This window comes from Hyla sarda, chromosome 7 (genome assembly GCF_029499605.1).
Source record: "Hyla sarda isolate aHylSar1 chromosome 7, aHylSar1.hap1, whole genome shotgun sequence".
NCBI classification, from domain to species: domain Eukaryota; kingdom Metazoa; phylum Chordata; class Amphibia; order Anura; family Hylidae; genus Hyla; species Hyla sarda.
The window spans coordinates 39,385,989-39,406,010 of NC_079195.1; the positions used below are offsets into that span (position 1 = coordinate 39,385,989).

The 20,022-nt window shown below is 40.0% G+C and overlaps 1 protein-coding gene across 4 annotated transcripts in view; it reads right to left on the bottom strand.

Annotated features, from left to right (window-relative positions):
- The window catches only part of CRTAC1 (cartilage acidic protein 1), a 661,264-nt gene that overhangs the window by 189,555 nt on the left and 451,687 nt on the right, over nucleotides 1-20,022 (bottom strand). The gene's annotated exons all lie outside the window — the stretch shown is intronic.

Here is a 20,022-nt window from a genome sequence, read left to right on the forward strand (position 1 = left end):
TTATTATACAAAGATATTAGAAATGCATAACACAAATGATAGTGAAGAATAGATGACACAAGTTTCTTTTCATTAATTGTCTAGAAGCAGAGAAGGCATGCGGGAAAAAAATATTATCATAGCAAATAAATTTATTTTTAATAAAAGAATATGCTTTCAGAAATATTATTAATTATAAGGAGAGAATTATCTACTACAGCAATGTCCAAATGATTTCCCAATGCGGCCCTCATATGCCTGATGTGCGCCCTCTAGGGGAAAGCAGTAGAGTATGTTGTGAGCTGCCTTCACCATAATAATGATCCGGCTGAAGAGGTCTTTTCCTATTGTCACAAGTTGTGTTGTGTTGTTGTGTGTATGTGTATACTGTATGTATTATATCACTTATATGTATCTCCCTATGGACTTTGTTCTATGCCTGTGATTTATTTGCCTTCCATATTAATTTATTTTTTCCTTCCTTTATCCACACCTGTTTTCAGCTAAATAGACAAACCATATATCGGGCAGTATTTATAGCTAATGCTGCCTACACTCCGAGGCTGAATACTACCTGAATGTTTTATGTTTGTGGTTGGCATTGTATATATGAAACATACGACAAGCACTGTTTATGTAAAGGAGTCAGCCGTTTGTCATTGTTTACAGGGTAGGAGGGGGGTACTTGGCTAGTTCTGATTATGGGGCACCTTTTTAGTATTAAAGAAAAATCTCCTAGCCTACTCGCAGCAGGGCGAAGTGAAGAAGCATTAGTGGTGATGTTAGAGTGCTCCTGGAGCGCCGCCCATGCACCAAGCCTGCTGCCTGAACTAGGAGAATAATAAGCAAATGAGACAATGGATCAAGAATAGGTAAGTATCATTATCATCAGCATCCCCCGCACTACCAGCCTGTAACAACAAGTTTGTGCTGGTTACACTGATGACAGATTCCCTCTACGGAAAAGCAAGTTTGGGAGAAACTCTACTTTGACCAGTAGGGACTACACAGTGCGTTCAAAAAATAAAGGGGGGCCATTATTGCATTTTGGGGCTATTTTGTTCTGCGTGACAAGCCACCCTCTAACTTAATCCTGTTTGATTTTTATCCATATATTTTTATATAATATTTTTTTTATATATTTTTTTTTTATTATTATTATTTTTTTTATATTTATCTATGATCATTATTTTTATTATTTTTATATTTACCTCATTTCATTTATTGTTATTTTTTACTATCTTTATTATCTCTTGTTTCTATTTTATTTTATTCTACTTTACTATATTTTCTACATATTTCTTCTTTCTTCCTTTTTCTACATATTATTTATATCTATTTTATCCTTATATATATCTAGTTTTTATCTACATGCTTATTATTTTTATTTTCCATATTTATCTGTATTTTATTTTTATTTCATAATTTATTTTTTATTTTAATTAATGTTCTATACCTATATAGTCTGCATATTGATTCTAAAGATCCTGTTGTTTGCTACATTTATAGCTTTCTATATTTATAATCTATATGCTATTACATTTAATTGTGAACGCATATACATTGTTTCTAAATGTGAACAATGTTCTATTAAGATGAAACAACCCCTTGGTTTCTGCTCCATTCCGCTATTTGTGACAGATCCAAAGAGAAACACACCTATTACAATCAGGCAGGTAACATGTATAAAAGGACTTTGAGCTTCACTGTTAAAGATATCTCTACTGAGGAAAGGGTCGTTTATAAAGTACCCTGAAACGCGTCTAGAGAAAGACTATTGCCGCACGACTACCGCAATCCATCAACCGCATCTTCCTATCTCTGATGCCACTCCTGTAAAGCTCTGCCATATTTTGCATCTACACCTGGCTGCATTTACCAGTTTTGCTATCATCAGACGCCGAGAGGCCCTCCACGAGGCTCTGCTTTGTCCCCGGAGCAGATCCATCTGTCTCCGAGCTTGCTTCCATCTCCAGAGTAATTCATCCACCTCCATGACCGGCGACTTCTCCTAGGCCTGTGGCAACCGGGCCCGTAGCCGCAAGCGCACGCCAGCGCTGGACACAGCCTCCACAGCATTTGCCAGCTGCCTCTCGGACATCCAGCCATACTATTACACCAAGAACTGCTTTCTATCTATGGGAGTTGGTAACTATACAACTACATGAGCTGTCTCTAAAAATCTTGAAATTCTACAACATATATGATTACGGAGTGCACTTTATAAAAAGTGAACTATGCCGGTTTATACAATGCTGGATAAGCGGAAGATTTCAATATATAAGCGGATTTTATTAATTTTACTGTTGTATATTATTTCATATTACCGCCCCACAAGGGCCCTGTGTAAGGGGGTATTAAGTTATGCTTTGGATTTATGATTTATATTAATGTCTTATTTAATTATTTTATAATAAATTATTTTTCATCATTTAAAGTGAAGCACAGTCCGATTTAATTTTTCTATAATTCAACCATCATGTTCCATTTATGGTATTAGTCTAGAGGCTTTTTGGTACCCTTTTCTTTTTACAAATTATTTTATATTTGTACTTTTTTGGTGTAAGTACATTTTGTGATCTACACATACCCCAATCTTTCTACTTTGATACAAATTTCAAAATGAGCCTTCTAATCAAAAATAAAGGGGATCCATTATTAAATTTCAAAATGGGCCTTCTAATATGGCATTTGGTGTTGCCCACAGGACAGAAAGGTCTGTGTTATTTCCCCTTTGCTTTCCCTGACCGAATGGTCAATTCCCCCCCCCCCCCCCCCTCTATTGACTATACAGTTCCCTGGAGAGAGGAGTTCTGCAGAGTTTCTTACCAATAGAAAAAGGAATGAGACCAACCAGGACGGGGACCCCCCTCTCCAAGGCCCCATAACAGCCGCATGGTCTGCCACTATGGTACATTTACCTTTGAATACACACTTTTTACATACACACACTGCATACATCCACATTCATACACGTATAGACCTACTGTACACAGATTTTATTTAATGTAGAGGGAGGCCAGAGATCTTTGATAAGCTCTCTGTTCTTGATTTATTAATAAATGTTAGGAGAACTGAGGACTCCTGGGTTCTGTGGCAGGATCTTAGCTGTTAGACCCAGATGGTTTCCCTTTGTATGGATAGATTTATTACCTGCTCCACTTCTGGGAGCTCAGGACCCCGGCACCTAGATTACATGTCATCAGTATAGACTGTGACTGCTGCTTCGGCCTGTGTTGGTGATTTGTAATCCTGCCACTGTGGGTCCAGAGGTCTCAAAAGTCCTGCAGGTAATACAATAAATCTATCCATGTATAGTGAGACAAGGAAATGATGATGCCAAAACCCTTGTGTTTTGTGACAGTTTGTTAAAATAAAAAACAACCAAAAACACGTGACCAATAAAGTGCAGTCCTTAGTACCTACCTTGAATGCTGAGCAATAATTACAACCATGTGTGTGCCTACCCCTTGCCTTGGTGTATATGATACGGTATGTCACTTTTTGATGGACTCAAGGGCTACATATATACCATTATATGTTGGGTTGGACACGACTTATCTATTGTTCTCTACTCTTTTAGTCATTGATTACTTTGGTGTGGTTGCTACTAAGGCTAGGTTCATATTGCTGTTGTGCTCTGTCCTGTCCTGGGTCCATTTGGGCCTCTTTTTTTTTTGCACTGAACTTCCCCAAAACGGGTCGAAGCACAACTAACACCACCGGGTCCCAACAGTATCCATTGACTTAACAGAGTATAGCAGATAATAAAAGCAGTAAATGCACTACTGAGTGTTATGACGAAATTATCGACATAGACAAATCAAAATAGACAAATCACCAGGTCCAGATGGCATTCACCCCTGTGTTCTAAGGGAATTAAGTAATGTATTAGACAGACCCCTATTTTTAATATTCAGGGACTCTATAGTGACAGGGACTGTTCCCCAGGACTGGCGCATGGCAAATGTGGTACCAATATTTAAAAAGGGATCAAAAGGTGACCCTGGGAATTATAGACCTGTTAGTTTAACCTCCGTTAAATGTAAATTGTTTGAGGGTTTTCTAAGGGATGACATTCTGGATTATCTTAATAAAAATAAATGCATAACCCCCATATCAGCATGGTTTTATGAGGGATCGGTCCTGTCAAACTAACCTGATCAGCTTTTATGAGGAGGTGAGCTCCAAACTGGACCAGGGGCAATCGCTGGATGTCGTATATCTGGATTTTTCCAAAGCATTTGATACGGTGCCACATAAAAGATTGGTGCACAGAATGAGAAGGATTGGGCTGGGGGAGAATGTGTGTAAGTGGGTAAGTAACTGGCTCAATGAAAGGAAACAAACGGTAAACACTATAATGGATCTGGATAGGTTGGAGGTTTGGGCTGGGAAGTGGCAGATGAGGTTGAACACTCATAAATGTAAGGTAATGCACATGGGGAAGAAAAATCCGGGCTGGGATTATGTATTAAATGAGAGCACACTTGGGACGACTGACATGGAAAAGGACTTAGGGGTCTTAGTTAATAGTAAACTTAGCTGTAGTGACCAGTGTCGGGCAGCTGCTGCGAAGGCAAATAAAATCATGGGGTGCCTCAATAGGGGCATTGATGCCCATGACAAGGAAATAATTCTACCACTGTACAAATCACTAGTCAGACCACACATGGAATACTGTGTACAGTACTGGGCACCAGTGTACAAGAAAGATACAGTGGAGCTGGAGAGGGTTCAAAGACGGGCAACCAGAGTAATATGGGGAATGGGAGGACTACAGTACCCAGAAAGATTAGCAGAATTGGGGTTATTTAGTTTAGAAAAAAGAAGGCTTAGGGGAGACCTCATATCTATGTATATAAATATATCAGGGGGCCATACAGAGATCTCTCCCATTATCTATTTGTACCCAGAACTGTATCTATAACAAGGTGGCGTCTACGTTTAGAGGAAAGAAGGTTTCTACACCAGCACAGATGGGGTTCTTTATTGTAAGAGCAGTGAGACTGTGGAATTCTCTGCCTGAGGAGGTTGTCATGGTGAACTTGGTAAAAGAGTTCAAAAGGGGTCTGGATGCATTTTTAGAGAGTAATAACATTACAGGTTATGGATTCTAGATTTATAGGGACAGAACGTTGATCCAGGGGTTTATTCTGATGCCATATTGGAGTCGGGAAGGAATTTTTACCTCTAGTATGAGTTTTTTTTTTGCCTTCCTCTGGATCAACTCAGTAGGGACTCACTAGGGTTATAGGTTGAACTTGATGGACCTTGGTCTTTTTTCAACCTTATGAACTATGTTACTATGACAGAGCTCCATATAGCGGAGCCCAACAGCCCTAATATGTGTAAGCCTAGGTTCACACTTCCGGCGGGACTCTGTTTGGGGCCTACATCACAAATTCCATTCGATGCCAGAAAACATTGCTGGATGGTCCATTAATCAATGGATACCAATGGATCCCAAGAGACCCCACTGACCAAAATGGGGTCCATTGAGTTTCCGTCTGGTGTCCATTTATTTTGCAGAATTTGACAGGACAAAAAAAGAAAACGATAAAAAAAAAAATACTGCATGAAGTATTTTTATGTCAGCTCATATCCTACAAAACAAACAGAATTTGCAACAGATCCCCCTGAAGAGAGCTCCAACACAAGTGTGAACCAAATGTATGTTTTTTGAAGAATCGCTGCCTTAGTGCATTATAACAACTAACATAAGTGTGAGAGGACTGAGGTTCTGAGATCTACCCTGCATCTATAGGGGACATGTACTGTTTACAACCACTTGTGTTGCTGCTTTATATTTCTCTTTTCTCAAAGTTTCTTGTGTTTTTATCATTTAAGTCATTTTGCTCTGCAGGGCGTCCTTTACCTGCAGACAAGCAGAACCTGAGTAATAATATTATTTTTCTTCCATTTTCATTACATGTGCTGCTTGTCTAGGAGCAATGATAGTGAAGCATCCTTGGTGTCAGGATTTGTCTTCATGGTAGAACATAATCTTAAGAATAGTTGACAGTGCACCTTGAAACCTTGAAAATCTACCTATTTGTCTTTAATAGACTGTAAACTTAGTCCAGAGTTCTCTTATCTCTAGTGATTTATTTAATATATATTAAAGTGTTATTCCCTTTTAAGCTTGTATAGTATACAAACAGGATATAGCATAAATGCCATGTCTGGAACCCATACCCTTGCAGAAGTCCAATAAATTGCTGTTTTTGATTTGTGGCAATGGTGGTCTCAATGGACACTGTGGTGGGTGCTAATCTGCAAAAAAGAGTTTTCAGATTCTCATTATCCTGATAAGTTGAAATCCTAGACATCCCACTGATCAGGAATTTATGGGCTACCCATTGGATTTGCCATAAACACTCAAGATAATGTCACTACATTTTTGGCTGTTGGCAACCCCTAAAACGTTTGGAACAAACTGTTCCGAACTCTGGAGCCGGTACTGGGAGCTCATGACGTCATAGCCCTGCCCCCTCAATTCAAGTCTATGGGAGGGGGCGTGACGGCCGTCATGCCCCCTCCCATAGACTTGAATTTAGGGGGTGGGGCGTGACGCCATGGGGGCCGGGGCTATGACATCACGAGCTCCCGGCTCCAGCGTTCGGAACAGTTTGTTCCAAACGCTGAGCAGCAGAGTACCCCTTTAAGATGTCCTTTGTTCTTTTTTCCCTTCCAATCCTCTCCAGACATATTTGCTCTTACACTAAGCATTGAAGCCACTATTAGCTATACTATAGGACAGTGGCGTAGCTTGTTGCTTCTGGGCCCCGATGCAAAATATGCAACATGGCCAATATGCCAATTATAATGCTGGTCTCCTATGGGGCAGATATGCTTTGGGGCCCCTTAGGCACCAGGGCACCCATGGGACTGCTATCTCTGCTACCTCTATAGCTACGCCCCTGCTATGGGACCATGGTTTTATGGATTCAATAAAATTTGAATACATATGTAGCAGTCCTATGAGGTCCAGCAACAAAGGGGGGCCATCTCTACCCTAAGGTGGGGTACACCTAGTGATAAATAGAGATGAGCAAAACTCCCAAGATTTATTTTTAGGCCCCATTCAGTAAATCTTTCAGATTCTTTTAGATAAAGGTCTCAACCTGGATTTGGAAGTGCCTCAATTGCCAACATAAAGTATGTACAGGAGCAGGAACTTCTATGTAAGGCACATAGTGTACTGCTCCTGTGCCGTACACTGAGAAGAAGCTGGCTAGGTGCAGAACATGTTTTTCTATGGCTTCTTATGGTTGAAATTCGGCATAAGTAACAGACTCTCCAGGATCCCCTGCCTCTTTTTCCAGCAATTCAGATGTGGTACCTGACTGATGGCCTGTTTTTGGAACATTTAGGTATAATATTCTTAAGATAACATAACGGACTTGTTGGACTTCTGCCTGTAATGAGGATATAGTGATAAAGATAAGGATATTATTATTTTTTTATTTTTTTTACTTTGGATTTTACGGGTATGCACCAAATTAATCATTAAGCACACTTCCTTTAGTAATTTTGGTGCATACCATAGTCTTCCTTTGGTATGTGTGTTTTCCATGTCAGAATATTGTTGGCAGTGATTTGGGTCAAACGTGTGTCAAAAACAGGCAAATTAGCACAAAAGTACAATTGAAACAATTAATAAATTACTGACAACCGCAAAAATTAAACACAGGACCGTCAAGTCCTAGCAAGTTTACAATTTGAAAGAGGAGAGAATGCGGAAAACATTGGAGCAAAAAGACACTGCGCCAAAGAAATGTGCCAAAGAAAAGCAATAAAACACATATAAATCCGTTGGTAAATACCCCCCATAATTAATTATAAAAATAGTATGTTCACACTGTGTAAAAAAATAATAAATAATTTATAATATATGTGTATATATATATATATATATATATATATATATATATATATATATATGACTCCACCTTAGTGATATCCTAAATGGAAACCTCAGCTAGATCTATACATAGTGTAAAAATGGTTTGTATTGAGCCAACTAGTCCAATTCATTTTAGATAATCATCACCCCAAACACAGGTAAGTGAAGTATGTTAGTAACTAGACGAACTGTGCCTGCTCTGTCTTACATTTAAAGAACCAAAATTCCCAGAATATCCCTTTAATTGTCCCATGATGTCTAGTTGATAATTCTGTAGTAAGCTAATATATCTGCAACAAGATAAACCAGCCCAACTAGTAGACTTTGAGACTTTTTTCCCCTCTAAACTTTTATCAGGACAGCTTGGTTTTCTTAAGAATGGACTGCACATTAGGACAAAGACTAATAACAAAGAAATTAGAGACATGATTCATTAAATCAATTAATAAAGCTAATGATTTTTTTTTTTTTTTGCCGATCAAGTGATAAAAAGTGTCAAGTAATATTGATATAGCCCATCATAAAGTATAAGTTATAGTTGGCATATTTGATTACTGGAACATCAATAACCCTGGTGAAACATCATAAGTATGCAGGAGCACAAAGCTGGGACATCTATCTTCTGCCTGTGACATGTTTCCCATTTCGAGAGAATTTCTAAATCTAATTTGCTGATTGCAATTGGTTAATGTCTCAAGCTGTTCATAACACACAATTAACTGTAACCATGGCAACGTTGTTTCTAATTAATGACGGAGGATAAATAAGCAGATAATGGAACCATAACAGAGAAATTACTTTAAATCTATTAGGCTGATCACTGGTGCCAAATTGTTGAAGGATGGATTTGCATTATATTACCTTGCTATTGTGCTGGTCGTTTGACTACAGAATATGACTTTCTTTTGGCCAATTCGTGAATAATTAGCAGATCAGGATTTCTTGAGATTATCGAGTGCTGGGAATGAGCGTTCGGGGAGAGAAGAATTGGCCATTGGAGTAACACGGCTGCTATTTCCAAGAAAACATTGTCAACTGATCACATAAAAGTGGGGAAAAAAATGGAATTAATATCGACTCTTGGCAAGAAAATAAAAATGAGCCGAGTGTTTCTCTAATGTCACATTAAAATAAAATACTAAGTTCTAGCGGCTATAAATCCATATACAACGGATGTCTAAAACCGTAAACTGGAGGAAGAGGTTTGACACATTCTGAGGTGTGGAAAAACAAAAATTACAAAAATATTATTTGAATTGGCCTTATTCTAGAGACACGTCTGATAAGTTTTAAAAAGTTTACTCCGTTGAAAAATATATTTTTTAAATCAGCTGGTGCCACATAGTTAAACAGATTTATAAATTACTTCTATTTAAAAATCTTGATCCTTCCATGACTTATCAGCTGCTGTATGCTCCAGAGAAAATACTTTTCTTTTTTAATGTATTTTCTGTCTGACCACAGTGCTCTCTGCTGACACCTCTGTGCATGTCAGGAACTGTCCAGAGCAGGATAGGTTTGCTATGGGGATTTGCTCCTGCTCTGAACAGTTCCTGACACGGACAGAGGTGTCAGCAGAGAGCACTGTGGTCAGACTTAAAAGAAATTTAAAAAGGAAAGAACTTCCTCTGTAGTATACAGCAGATAATTACTGGAAGGATTAAGATTTTTAAATAGAAGTAATTTACAAATCTGTTTAACGTTTTGGCACCAGTTGATTTCACCAAAGTACCCTTATAGGATGATAAAGTCCAAGCTCAATTATTACACCTCATAACCAATTTTAATTTGTGGTTATTGATTAGTGAGAAATTTAGAAAATTAGGTTACAGTCACATGTGGGGGATACAATGCTGAATTTCAACAAAAAAATTGGCATTGTATCCTCCACGAAGCTGATGCGTATCCGCCACAATGACGAAATTTGGCATCATATCCACCACAAATCTCTGCAGCCCAAGAGCAAAACAGTGGACCCTCGACAGGGAAATCATCTTTTACCATGATGTTGATCCAGCAGCAGGATGTTTAAAACTCCCAGGCAATCTCCGCAGCCTGAGAGTGACGCCATCAGGAAATGTCCATGGAACTTCTAGTCCATCTCTTGATCACGTTATTCTCAGTCTGCGGACATTGACTGGAAGTTTTGGATGTGCTGCCAGATCATTGTCAAGTATGATTCAACTCTTCGGCAGACAGGTGCAGAGAATTGTTGGGGGAGGGGGGATAAGGGAGAGGGGATTGAGCAGGAGGGGAAATAAGATTTATTGCAGGATGAGAGAAGAGTGAGGAGGGAGAGAATGAATCAGTGCGGGGACTTAATTGACTAAATGGGCACTGTCAGATATAAAAAAAATTATATGTTATACATCTTAGCAAAACAAACGTTTTCTAATATACTTCTTTAAAAAATGTTCACATTTTATTAAAGAAAACTGCATTTGAAAATCCCACCACTAGGGGGTCCTCATACCTTATGGGACACTGATGAGTCCCACAGCAGAATGAGGGTGTCCAAGAGTCATGGACACAAGATGGCTGATTGACAAGGGTGCAGGAGGAACACAGCCTGCAGCAACACTGCTGTAACACGGAGTTTTACCAAACATATGCCCCCAGCTGTTGCCAAACTACAACTCCAAGCAGGCTTGGATAGTCAAAGGATGTCTGGGAATGCTGGGAGTTGTAGTTTTGAAAAAGCTGTAGGCACACTAATGAAGGCAACACTGCTGTAAAAAATTATCCAAACACTGCACCTTCATCTATTCCAAAACTACAAGTCCCAGCATTACAGGACTGGCAAAGGATGATACACATGAATGACAAAGAGAAAATATATAAAAACTATGCATAAAAAAACCCACTGAACTTTTAGCACTAAACCTTTGCACTAATTTAGGAAGATGTAAGTTATGCAATCACCATATTTGTCACGATGCCGGCTGGCAGGAGGTGGATCCTCTGTGCCAGAGAGGGATAGCGAGGACCGTGCTAGTGGACCGGTTCTAAGACACTACTGGTTTTCACCAGAGCCCGCCGCAAAGCGGGATGGTCTTGCTGCGGCGGTAGTGACCAGGTCGTATCCACTAGCAACGGCTCACCTCTCTGGCTGCTGAAGATAGGCGAGGTACAAGGGAGTAGGCAGAAGCAAAGTCGGACGTAGCAGAAGGTCGGGGGCAGGCGGCAAGGTTCGTAGTCAGGGGAGATAGCAGAAGTTCTGGTACACAGGGATTTAAACACACAAAACGCTTTCACTAGGCACAAGGGCAACAAGATCCGGCAAGGAAGTGCAAGGGAGGAGGTTAGATATAGTCAGGGACCAGGTGGGAGCCAATTAAGCTAATTGGGCCAGGCACCAATCATTGGTGCACTGGCCCTTTAAGTCTCAGGGAGCTGGCGCGCGCGCGCCCTAGAGAGCGGAGCCGCGCGCGCCAGCACATGACAGCAGGGGACGGGAACGGGTAAGTGACCTGGGATGCGATTCGCGAGCGGGCGCGTCCCGCTGTGCGAATCGCATCCCCAACGGCCATGACAGAGCAGCGCTCCCGGTCAGCGGGACTGACCGGGGAGCTGCAGGGAGAAAGACGCCGTGAGCGCTCCGGGGAGGAGCGGGGACCCGGAGCGCTAGGCGTAACAATATTGTCTTTGGTGGTAGAGTACAGGCAATCTCCAACAGTCATTGTGTGTGTACAGCATAAAACCAGAGAGGAAAGGGTTACAGAGCAGGCCTGCAAGGCTCCTCCAAGAGCAGTGAGTCAGCAGAGTGAGGGACAGATGAAAAAGACATTGCGCAGCTGTAATATGCTATTTTTTCCGAGAGATATCGGTGATAGAGACATAAAAATTACATGTACAAGATCAGGATTAGGTACTGAATAACATATAAGAGTTTTTTTGTTAGTTTTTTTATTTTTATTTATTTTTATGTGGGATCTGACAGGTATGCTTTAATTATGGTATTTTGAACAGTCCCACTTTATAGTGTTTTCCACCAGTTCTGTATGAGGAAGCACTTTAGCAATGAAGGATTGAGTGGTTATTTTAGTAAGCCCCATCATACCTGCAGGACCTGCCTCAGATTCTGAATCAGATCTCATGTAAGACTGAGTTTAGACTGGGCAGAATTGATGTAAAGAGCTTTTACACCCTTATCCCCCCAGGATGCAAGTGTTCAGGCTGTAAGACTTCAGCTGTCATGTAAAACAGGGTGGCTCAACATTTGGACTTTTTGCGTTACATTTGTGATTTGTTACAGTTTGCCCTGAACTCTAATTCTTTTTATTTAACAAAAGGTGGTACACACAAGTGGGGCGCCTGGGAATGGGCATGCCGGTCACTTTGACAATTGTGACTATTTTTTCTAATGAATTTAAAGAAAAAAAAATACCTAATATTAACAATCCATTTAAAATGTATCTGTTACAAAAAAAAATTGACATGACAGACATGTCAAAAGGAATGATCGGTTTGGATCTCAATGCTCAAACAATTTATGGTTTATACTGTATTATTTTTGCAGTGTACTGTGTCTGATCAAGCATTCAATGTCTTTGATGGACGTTTGAATGGTAATGACAACATGTATTTTACTAGTCATTTTGGCAAACATGGATTGAATATTTTGAATGTACAGTTACGGATGGAGAATAACAAACTCTTAGATACTATGAGACGATTAAAGTCCAGGGTTTTATCACATGCAAAACACAATTTGTGGTGTGTGCACTTATATGCAGTTGTTTTTTTTCTACATCCGCCCACTCTATGTACTATGTGGGGAGCATATTAGATCCTTGGTGACGAAGGGACACCTTATAAATCGTATGCGGGAGGCACATGGAGGGATCATAGTTGTTTACAATTTATGCATTTATTATTTGCAAATAAAATACCTGGAAAAAAGCAGCACCGGGCCTTTTAGGCTTGAACAAACAGAGTAATATTAGTAGACACATCGCTTTTTTTTCCCTTTTTTTAACTGTACTGCATTGTGTTATGATCTGTGATTTGATAATGCTCATGTAAGGGAAGTTATGAATAGAAATATTTTTGTTCTGTTTTATTATAATTTTTTTTATGTTTTTTTAAGCCTTTAGATATCTATTGTCATTCATTTATCTTTTGCATGGGAATATATATTTTCGTTTGTTTCTTCTTTTTATATTTGAGATCATCCTTACCCAGGCATAGGTAATGATACAATGTTTTATGCATTTTCTGTCTTATAGGTGTAAATGCAGTGGGTGTGTATCATTTCCATCTATTGGAAGGGGAACATATAAATATGTTATACATATTTCGTTTTTATTTGGAAGTTCTGTATGTGTTGTTGGTCAAATGTGAATATGTGCTGATCCGTGACCGAGAGTAGTAGAGGTCTTAGGGAATGGTTAGGGACCATAGGTGTCCACCATTAGATCATTAATTCTGTCCCTTCATCTTCCCTTCATGGGCTCATTGCATATATAAACGTACCAGTAGTGTGGTCATTTGGTTGTGTAACATGACTGAAATGCGTCAATAACTGTTTATTATCTTCTGTGTGCCACGAAGAAACCAAATTAGTATAAGCTTTTATTGGGGACAAAGCCGTGCTGGACAATCTTGTGTAAATAGGAGTATCGCTGATCAAGTTTCTTACATAAGGGGAGGAGTATTATTGGTATGTCTGGTCCAAAAGAAGCATGTATGTGTATGTAGGAAAAAGCCCTCATCTTAGTCGGCGTCTACCTGTCATGGCAATTTAACTACCTGTAACTACAATTGTAATCAAGGGCCCGATTGGTGAGATCCAAATGTTATCAATATTAATTCATTTATCACTTTATCATTATTCATTACTGCAACTTATATTTGAATTATTACTGCAGTGGTCCCCAGTCCCCAAGGCCCACCAACATTCCAGGCTTTTTTACTCCATTGAAATAGAACAAGTAAAAATTAAAATCCTGGAATTTTGGGGGCTTTGAGAACTGGTTGGGGACCTCTGGATTACTTTAATTGAAGGTCTGCATGGATGTAGACCTTGACTTAAAGGGGAACTCTGCCACCAGACATCTTATCCCCTCATCCCTAGCCATGCCCCCTCGTAACGTCATGTCACACCCACTCCATTCATGTCACGCACGCCCCCTCTGTTCATGTTCATGGCTAATTATGCTAATCGCTGTAAAAAGTGCAATTTTTGCCTGCGGACATTCACGACAAAGGTGCATGTAGTCTCTTCATACCAAACATATGGGCATAGAATATGGATTTTATAGAGATATGTCAACTTTCATTCAAGAAGTTTATGGCTGTTTTTGAAACTTTTTGACACTGTTTTTATGGTTGTAACCCCCCACCCACCACCAACACCTTCAAGGCATTTAGAAAAAGGTTACAAATTCCAGATTCATTTCCAAGCATATTTTGAGCCTCTTAATCTGCTGTGTGAACATAGTCTCATTCAGAAATGTTGCATGTTTGATCTCCGTTGATGCAGATAAATGTTTTTTATAGGGCTAAACCCAGTGACCTACAGAACATGGCCGGCTTGCTCCTTCCAACCACTTTTGCCTTGAAAGAGTCTCAATTACTAGAACTGAACTGACATGTGTATGGAAGTTTAGTATATTAATATACCAAGTCCCATTAATAGGATTCATCATTCATTTCTTAATTGGAACAGATTGACTGATAACCAGAATATACAATATATCCATAACACATTAATGCTGTACATTACAACTAATTTACAGTGGGTGGAAATAATTAGCAAAAATTACATTATTATTCCAGGGATCTCATGGGAAATGTTCTGCATAAGTGGGCCATAACAATGTATAAGTCTGTGAGATGGGGTGTGATCAAAGAATGTTTTTGGTTATTTTTTGTAGAATATTTGGAATGGGTTAAAAATATGTCTTCTCTAGTGAAAGTTTTCAGTGCCGATTAATGTGTGTCAGTAAGTGGAAAACATGTATACATTGTGAAATGGGCACTGTCATTAAACATGATTTTTAATATTTGATTCCTTATGCCAAATAAATAACTTTTGTAGTTGGCTTCCATTTAAAAAAAAAGAAAATTGTTTTATTAGTTTTTTTGCTGTATACTTCTGCCCACCAGGTGTCTCCTTTCTTGGCCAGAACACATTCCGTCTGGTCAAAATCTGCTCGTAATGGCAGGAGACCAAACTGGGAAGATGAGGTCTGGCCATAGGCAGTGCATAGCACTCCCTCTCTGCCTGTGTATAATACATGGCTAATTTGCATAACTCCGCCCCCTCTGTGCAGAGCCATCCGAACACTCAGCAGGCAGCGCGGCTCGCACTGCAGGTCTTTGCTCCTATACTACTCCTCCCTGTACAGCACATGCAGTGCTAAACTAGGAGGAGGAGACCCCAGAGAAGCCTGCCATGCCATAGGCTAAGCATCTCTGCCCGCTCCCGACACAGAGCACAACAGAGATGTGAGGGCGGAAGTGGTCCCCCCAGCAGGCTTCAGTGACGTTACGCCTGCTGGAGCATGCCCACATCCTCCTGCCAGCAGCTCACACTATGTGAGCAAGTAGGTATGATACAGAGCTTTTTAAAGCTCTAAAAAAAATAAGGGTGTGTGGGGGGGGGGGTGTTAGGTGTAGTTAGGATACATAGTGGGATAGTTTAGGATAGTTAATTTAATGACAGGCACTCTTAAAGGGGTATGCCACTGGGAAAATATATTTTTTTTTTAATCAACTGGTACCAGAAAGTTAAACAGATTTGTAAATTACTTCTAGTTTAAAATCTTCATCCTTCCAATATTTATCAGCTGCTGTATACTACAGAGGAAGTTCTTTTCTTTTTGAATTTACTTTCTATCTGGCCACATTGCTCTCTGCTGACACCTCTGTCCATGTCAGGAACTGTCAAGGGAAGGATAGGTTTTCTAAAATGGACAGAGGTGTCAGCAGAGAGCACTGTGGTCAGAAAGAAAGGAAATTCAAAAAGAAAAGAACTTCCTCTGGAGCATAAAGCATCTAATAAGTAGTGGAAGGATTAGGATTTTTAAATAGAAGTCATTTACAAATCTGTTTAACTTTCTGGCACCAATTGATAAAAAAAAAAAAAAAATGTTTTCCAGTGGAGTACCCCTGTAAATACATGATGGTGTTGATTGATATGCTGTATGTAGCCATCTAAAAGGCCACAATTAAAGAAAACATCACTATGCCTTGAGCAATCGGGTGCAAGCCATAAGCCCCAGTTCAGCTACCATACAAATAAAGAAAAATAGACAGAACTTCAAAACACAAAATTCTTTATTTACCTGTACTATCATCCCCTGTCCTGGATCCTGCATTGTCTCAGTCAGGTGCCCAGCCTGGCCAATGAGTAGGGGCAAGCGCCTGACCCATTGGATCTGGTGCCAGTGATCACACCCTCCAGGTAAGGACATTTAAATCCTGCGTACTATGTAGGCAGTGCCAATGATAGAGGTTATTCTTATACCCAACATTCCTGTATTCCTTGTGCCTGACTAATCTTACCTCCTGTTACCTGACCAGTTCTGCCTCTTTGATTTCGTACCATGCTGCTGCCTAGACCTGACCTATTGCCTGTTTCCTAATGTTGCATTTGCCTTCTGATTTTGTACAATGCTACTTTTTAGGTTTGACCAATAGATTGTCTTGACTCTCTCTTTGCCTTTGCAATTTTGTACCTTATCAGCCCATAAGTTAACGACCTGGTTTGTCTTACTACACTGAGACCCCTGCATGTAGTTAAGGGTATAGGCTATGTACCAGTTGGGGGATGCCATTAATGGAAAGGGGTTTGGGGCAAACAGTAAGTTTCACTCTTCCCCTAAACAAAACGTAACATTATCAATGTGCAATTTTTCAACCCTCTTTCATGGGACCTTTCACAAGCAATACAATGGTGTTCAAGGAAGAACATAACAGAGGGATTTCTCCCCTTCCATTCGTGTTGACATGTCACCAATCACATGACCACATAGGACTGGCTTAGGGATGGTCCTCGCTGCTTAACACTTTCTGGTGATTTTTCGAAATTAGGAAGTTCCTGCTCAGCCAATCGCTGGCCATTGGACAGACCTGCCTCTGTTTGTGTTGAAGGGAGAGAAGTGCTTGCAGCAAGGATCTGGTGCCATTGGAAAGGTAGAAGCTGGGATAGGCATTATGCCATCCTTCATGTAAGATAGGGATAGGCCTAAGATTATCCTTCATATAAGATAGGGATAGGTATAATGCTATCCTTCATGTAAGATAGGAATAGACATAAGGCTATCCTTCATATAAGATAGGGATAGACATAAGGCTATCCTTCATAAAAGATAGGGATAGGCCTAATGTTATCCTTCATATAAGATAGGGATAGGCCTAAGGATATCCTTCATATAAGAAAGGGATAGGTATAAGGCTATTCTTTATATAAGATAGGGCCAGGGACTATTGATAGTATTCAGAATATTCGGCAGGCTTGATGGGTTGAACGGTTCTTATCTGCTGACACATTCTATCTTTTTATTGGGAATGGGATATTGTCAGGTTAGGCCTATAAGGCAATAACCAGTTCTGAAGAGAGATATTGAATGTCTGATCTTATGTGCTCACTTTTTCTTAATGCTAAATCTAAGCAGCAGTCTATAGGAAACATGCATTTATTTCCTGACGTTTTCACAAAGCTGTACTTGACAATCATTTATTTTTATATCAAAAACCCCATTTCCATACTTCGAAAAATGAAAGCTTATAGCAGAATGCCATTCATCACGTAGCTTTACCTTGTTGACACAGGATGAAGGGAAGGCCTGAAAACTGTAAAAATGAAATACTAAATACTATACTCTATGTGATTTTTCATCCTCATCAAATCCTTCCTATCATCCTTACCATATTCTTTCTATTATCCTCATCATATCTCATCTCCTATTCTTATCCTAATCCATTCCATTCTTGATCACATCCCATCATCCTCCTCATATCCCATCAATCCTCTTCATAGCTTGTTCCATGAGAAAAACATTTTTTTTTTTTAAGGCTGTATTCACATTACAGTTGCAGCCTACGGCTGGGGGAGGGGAAAACCGGGCGCTCCTGTACCCCAGCCGGACTGGCGCTGAAATCCATTCACTTTAATGAGCCCCGTATCGGGTTTTTTGACCGGACCTAAAACCGTAGTGTGAATGCAACCTAAGAGCCGAGGAACATGCTCACAATCACCCCAATGCAGGAGACACTTGGTGCTCATTTGCATATATTCAAAAACTCTTTTTTTGCTCATGAGCAGAATTTTGCAAATCTAAAGGTATGCCTGTGAATGAGAACCCTGACCTGGTTCTGTGATGAGTTACAATGTTTCTGCGGATTCTGCTAGGAATTGCATAACTATCTATGCAAGCTACGCATGTCCGAGCGGTTCTAGCACCGTCAAAACAACAACACCTGTGGAATGTCGCGCCATTCTGCCTATTTTCAGCTTTGTGAACATGGCCTTAAAGTATAATTCCAGTGTTGGTCTCCAGCCTCTTCTGCAAAATATTGGTGCACAGAGGCAGTTTGCGGTAGGCAGTACGGTTGGCCAGGCCGCCATATAACACGAGGTCTATGGGCAGGGCAAAGTGCTCCTAAATTGGCCAACAACCTATACTATATCCCTGCTATATCCACTAACAATGCAACATCCTTGCCTGTTTGCTTTGGAAGAACCTGAGATAAGTACATTCCTAAAACTTAAAGGAGTTATCCACCATTAAATGATTTTAGTACTTACCTGGCAGACAGTAATGGACATGCTTAGGAAGTATCCACGCTTGTCTTGGGGCTAAATGGCTATTTTGTGAGATTACCATAACACTGTGGCTAGCTTTTTGTGAACTGGTATTTCCTGTTGGAGTTTGGTCCCTTAAACTACAAGTCCCATGATTCCTTGTTTGCAAGGGAGGTCACTTTTCTCCCGCTCACACAACAGCTACCCCACCCATTAAAATACACATGTGATCCTTTCCATGCAATAGACCGGAGTTTTCTGACCAGGGTGCCTTCAGCTGTTGCCAAACTACAATTCTTGCAGAATGATCTCCCTCCCACCCAGCGGTCGCTCCACCCATCGAAGCAGGCCAGCTCCTTTGAACACCTGACTAGTGATGTTATGTCTCGGGACAGACTGCAACCTGGGAAAACCTGAGACGACAGTATATATTTTGTATGTTGTTAAAAATCAACATTGGGGCGAAAATCACAGAAAAATTGCGAGACAATCATGAAACACAGGTACAGACACTATATTATGAACTACAATAACTTCACAGCCCCTGTAGCACAGTCAAATAAAAAAAAAAATCCTGGAATACCCCTTTAATTTTTCCCAACCGCGGTACTCTCCCAGAATTTTTTTTTTTTAATCAACTGGTGCCAGAAAGATTAAACAGATTTGTAAATTACTTCTATTTAAAAATCTTAACCCTTCCAGTACTTATCAGCGGCTGTAATTTTCCAGAGGAAGTTCTTTTCTTTTTGAATTTCCTTTCTGTCTGATTGCAATGCTCTCTGCTGACACCTTTGTCCATTTTAGGAACTGTCCAGAGCAGGATAGGTTTCCTATGGGGATTTGCTCCTACTCTGGACAGTTCCTAAAATGGACAGAGTTATTAGCAGAGTGCACTGTGGTCAGACAGAAAGGAAATTCAAAAATAAAAGAACTTCCTCTGGAAAATACAGCAGCTGATGAGTACTGGAAGGGTTACGATTTTTAAATAGAAGTAATTTACAAATCTGTTTAACTTTCTTGCACCAGCTGATTAAAAAAAAAAGTTTTCCAGGGGAGTACCCCTTTATGCAGGGTCCCTGCCCCATCAGCTCAAGAAGTGAATATGTATTTTGAGTAACAACGTCATGACTGGCATCTGAAATAACACATTGATGAGATGTTAAATACAGTATCTCACTCCGGTCCTCGCTTGCTGCGGAACCAGCTGATTAGGTTTATGTAAGGACGTATGGAGGAAAAATTCTCCCATCTCTGTAATTATGTAAAATAATCAGTAGGTGTTTTCAATTTGTCCAAACTCTGGCATCAGGGCTGGCGACGTCCCAGACAAACATTTTTTATTCATTTACAAAAGGTTTGGATCCAGACCAAAATGGCATTC